This window comes from Egretta garzetta, unplaced genomic scaffold (genome assembly GCF_000687185.1).
Source record: "Egretta garzetta isolate BGI_Z169 unplaced genomic scaffold, ASM68718v1 scaffold509, whole genome shotgun sequence".
Lineage (NCBI taxonomy): Eukaryota > Metazoa > Chordata > Aves > Pelecaniformes > Ardeidae > Egretta > Egretta garzetta.
The window spans coordinates 761,893-766,962 of NW_009260814.1; the positions used below are offsets into that span (position 1 = coordinate 761,893).

At 39.6% G+C, this 5,070-nt stretch overlaps 2 protein-coding genes across 2 annotated transcripts in view; one reads left to right on the plus strand and one right to left on the minus strand.

Moving 5' to 3' along the window:
- Nucleotides 1–5,048, minus strand: part of HIPK3 (homeodomain interacting protein kinase 3) — a 117,668-nt gene extending 112,620 nt beyond the window's left edge. Inside the window, exon 1 of the mRNA XM_035902323.1 lies at nt 4,519–5,048. The gene's annotated coding sequence lies outside the window, so the exon portion shown is untranslated. The remainder of the gene's footprint in view (nt 1–4,518) is intronic.
- CSTF3 (cleavage stimulation factor subunit 3) overlaps nt 1–5,070 on the plus strand; it is a 107,062-nt gene that overhangs the window by 47,734 nt on the left and 54,258 nt on the right. The gene's annotated exons all lie outside the window — the stretch shown is intronic.

Sequence of the window (5,070 nt, forward strand, 5' to 3'; positions counted from 1 at the left end):
TACTGGAGAACTGATCTGCATGCATACTATACACCCAAAGCATTCAGGACATGTTGGACTCACTGTATGTAGACTATAAATGGTACATCCATAAATATCTGTCCACAAATCTTAAGAAAAAAACCCAACAATGTAACCCTGCCTCTGAGGATATCCAGCTATTGATTTAAACAACTTTCAGCACTATTTTCACTGCTTAATGTTTCATCATTAAAATATAGTTTGAAACAGAGACAGAGATCCAGCTTCAGATTTCATTTCATTATGGTAAATTTTCCAAACAATCCACAAGGTAATATAAATAAATGTTGATGAATACTAATACTGATCCACAACAGCAAGTAATGTTATAGAAAGAGAACAACTACTTACACTGGGAAAGAACACTGGAGTGAAAAAGAGCAAGATTTAGAAAAAGCTTGTTTGGTCTACATGTGGATTATTTATACTTTTCTTGGAAAGCTGAAAAGCTGCTTTCAAAAAGTAAATGAGGCAATACTGTCTTAAATAGCATTAAATGATAGCCAATTCAAGCAAATTACTGACATTGAGGAGGCTAGAAATCAATACATAATTTTATTATCTCATTACACTATTAAAATACATTACTGCAACTGTGTAGTCTGCTACAATTATTTTCTACGATTCACCCTAGTTACTTACTAATCCATTCACCTGCGTTCTCCACTTATATACTGAATTTCTAAATTAGCTTCACTCCTTAAATGAACTATTTTTAAAACCTGACAAATTTCTCTTTATTCTAAAAAAACCCCCAAACTTCCTTTCATTGCATTACACCCACATCATTTACCACTGCAAGTCACCGATTCCCTTCTTTTTAATTTCATAACAGACTGTGATCATTCACTGGGTAGCAGGGGACACAATTTCATCCTTTGCTACTGCTGTCGTAACTTACATTTCTGTTCCTGTAATCTAGACACCTTTCATGACACATGACCCTCTCTGCACTTCTCATATTGTAAACCTCTACTGGGATGATAATCATCAGCACCTCAGGCACTGGTGGCTGGAATAACACCCACACAGTGTATGCCTACCATGCCTTTCTTGTGCCGATTGCCTACAGTAGTCAAATGGGAAAGATGACAACAGAAGGCATGAATTGGAAACAAGGCAGAACTAGAACGAAATAAGACATCTCCTCCCCAACTACTGATGATAAATGAGACCACTACTGGATCTGGCAGGAGATCCAACACCCAGGCTGAATCATTTTGACATATTAAGGTCTGCCATTTTCCAAACCCCACAGCGCATGTATCAGTCTGACTGAGCCTCGTGTAATGAGCAAGCGGCTCACTGCTCCAATCTTCTACTTCAGCACCTGTAAATCATGCATGTAGAGCAAAGAAAAGCTCTCTGTAGCACTGTGCTGCACATGGCACAGCGATCAGAGCAAGAAAATGGCCAGAAGGAAAACCATTTCAGAGAATATTAGTCAGGCAACAGATCTGATGCCACAGCTCCTACCAGTCACGTACCCATGCAAATAGTTTCACACACTGACGTTCCTGTCCTCTGAAAGGTCCTTACAGGATACCATTTTCAGCTGAGCTCTATTGCCTTCTCCTCACCACCCAAATCCCCACAGCTGCTTCCTTCAGTCTTCACTACAGACTCCAGCAGTCATCAGTGCAGAGCCCAAGAAAACAAACTCAGCAAAGCTTTTTAGCTTGAGTTTTGCTTCCTTCCTCATCATTGATACAACCAATTAGTGAGGCACACCTCACTCTAAACTAGTAGATGTCAAATGGGGAGAAAAACCAGTTTAGCAGAAAGATTCATTTCATTCTTAATTATGGCCTATGGGAATATAAATTTAGACTACCTTCTTTTTTTAGTTCACAGAATTCCCATGGTGTTGTTGATTTAGAAATATAAAAGAACAGATTATGGGTTCTATAGGGGTACTCAAATAGTGCAGAACTCCCAGCTGTGGAAGCAACAAGGCCCACCATCACCCTGGCCAATAGAAAGACAATAGCATGGTCTCTCAGTTTTCGGGTCAACATGTCTTCACCCTACATATGCTGAAATCCATCTTAGAGGAGGGGTGACACAGCCCACAGCCTCCAATAACATTGACAGAATGGGGAGGACAATTCTCAGCATCATCTGCATTCCAGTAGTTTGAGATTCAGCATTAACACGCAGAAATTAATAGCGCAGTTCAAATTTAAGAGCTGTCAACATTCTCTCTAGCATTGAGCAGACATAATTATATCTGTGAGTGAATCCTTTTGAAAAAAAGTTTCTGAACAATGTTTTTAGTGGCTAAAAAGTTGCACTAAAAGGGTTGCACAAAACCTGTGACTTCGTATCTAATATTAAAAAATAATCTGCTGTGGTGACTAAAATCACTCGGAAGACAGATATGTCAGCTCTTTGATAACCACTGCCCGAACTCTGTGAAAGCAGTTTCCTTTCAAGTTCACTCCACTTTATGGTTTGCCAAGATCTTGGCCTGGCAGCATTTAAGGTTCAACAACTATTTGTTTTAAGATCTCATTTTCCTCCAGTTGTTTTTTCTAAGTGACATATGATCTCTGCCTATTTTTTCCAGGCAGAAATATTTAAGTAACACTGAACTGTAGGTACAGTAGTCTTCAATTCATGTTCAGTTTCAGATTTGTTTCCAGTTCCTGCAAGGCTCACTTACACAGCAGTATAATCCACAACAGTTTACTTGTTAACTCATAGCTTGCCATTAAGTTTCATGTTAATTACTGAACTAAGCATGAATCACTACAGCATAGTACATATTAGCAATGTCCTGTTGCTTTGATATCACAAACCATCTGAAAATTAAAGCCCAGCCTTCCCAAGCAGACAGGCCTGTAATCATGTCTTCACTGCTCCTGCTACCTTGGGCTAGAAGCCTTGAGCTACTCCACTCCAGATGACGCAGCTTCAGAAGGAAAGGAAGGAACAGCCACCTTCTAAAAGAATGTTTGAGCTACGCAGAAAGAATTAGCAACTAGGCAGTTGTTGTAAGCTTAGCTGCTGCATCCCCATTATTTGCTCCCACATCACCAACAAGAAAGCTCAAAATCAGCCTGTCAAATGAGTCAACCAACAAACTTACAACACCACCACCGAACTCAAGCCAGTAGACTTTCAGAATGAGGCCCAAATTTAAGTTACAGAGAGGCAAAGCTTGAGTTAAGCTAACACTGTCATACCTAAATTTAAAGACAAGGAAATACTTTCAAAGTTACTCTGAAACAGAAACTATCATTTACACACAGGTTTTGTAAGTAATAATGCCCCTTGTGAGATTCACACCAGAAGATAAACATCTTCATTATCACAGTTGTGAAAAAGTTCACATTTAACTGCAAAACAAGGCAAACTATTAGAGCTGAAGTGGTAAGGTACAACATATCAACAAGAATTTAAAATTTAATTTTTTCTGTACATTAATATTCCTTTTAATTTTCTCCAACTAACAAATTAGAGTTAAGACCATGTATCAGACCTGCAATTCAGACAAGCTATCACAGCAACACTTGGATAAAAAGGAAGAGGCACTAGCTGTATTTACAGCAGCTGGGGTTTTGCCCAAAGTCTGTTCTATGGATGGAATTACAGAAATCAAGACCACCACCAGTTTAAGAGATAGCACGTTATTTTATTATGTGGGATAAGGTGCTATAGGAAGCATGGAGCAAAAGTCTTAATAACATTAGGTGTCACTTATTTTGCTCTTTACTAACTCGTTCTATTAGACAAGCAAGATGTCGTTGGTGTTGTCATAATTCAAAAACACCTTTATCATTTTATGAAACTGAAGAAAGCAATCCCAAACCTAGAGACAGATAAAATTACACTAGAAAAATGCTTGAACAAAAAAACCAAAGAACTAGAACAAAATTTCAACCGGGCCACTAAGACAGCTCTGTAGAGTTATAACACACATATTATCTAATTAAAAGTTTCACCAGCATTGCTTTAAGCTATTACTTATAAGGAATTGGTTGCTAGATAGGAAATGGAAAAACATTACACTGATGAATTGGAAATGCATTTTTTTGGAAAGAAATTGTATTTATGTATCAAATATTTCCAAAACATTCTGTTGTGACACAGAAGAAATATCCCATAAGAAACAACAAATTAGGCTCGTATCACAAAATCACTATTCTCTAAGAAATTGAAGAACAGGACAGATTGAGAGGCATATTTGTATTTCACTTCTGAAGAGTAACAGAAACAAAATTCTTTAATGCTGAGAAGAAAAATGTTACTCCGCAGAGTGATCAAGTAACCATTTAATATCTGTTCCTCTGGGGGGGGCGAGAGGGGTGTGTGTCAAGCTTCAAAGTAGTTACATATTATGTTTTCCTTATGCCCTCTTTCTACACATTACTGTGGTTTAAGAAGGTGACTTCATGAAGATGAAGCAGAAAGGAACCCAATGAGTGCTAGTATCAAGTTACTTTAAGTACTTCTGCATAAATGACTGTATTACACAATTTTAAGAACACTTACGCTGCTGTTGTGAAGGCAGCGAAGTCAGCTTTCACTTTGGTATTTGCCAAGCCTCCTTCAATGAGTTTGTTTCATACAGCAGTTTCTCTGCAGTGGCCAATTCAAAGCCCCTTCTCTCACGGACAGATTGGCGATTACTTTGTAAACAGTTAAGTAACTTTAGGGGGAGCTGCCTCCTGTGTCCTTGAGGTCTTTTGAGATGATGACCTCTTAGCCAGTCTTTTGAACTTGCCTCCTTGATTACCAAGAGTTCTTGTGAGGTGGAAGGGATGGGCCTACTGCTAGCAGGCATTGCTGACGTTACCTCACCAAGGGCAGAGCGCCGGCTTGCTGCAAAGAGGTGACTGCTCACGAGGCAACGCTTCCTTAAATAAATAGCCCATGACGAGCCCGCAGGGCCAGGGCTAGACGTCACCAAACCCTCCTAGTTTCTGCCCTTCAGAGTATCAACAATAACCCGCCCGCCAGAAAACGGGGGCCGAGCGATGGGAGAAAACGCCCACACAGCGACCCTCACGAGCGCCATGACTACGGCGACCGCGGACCCCCGGG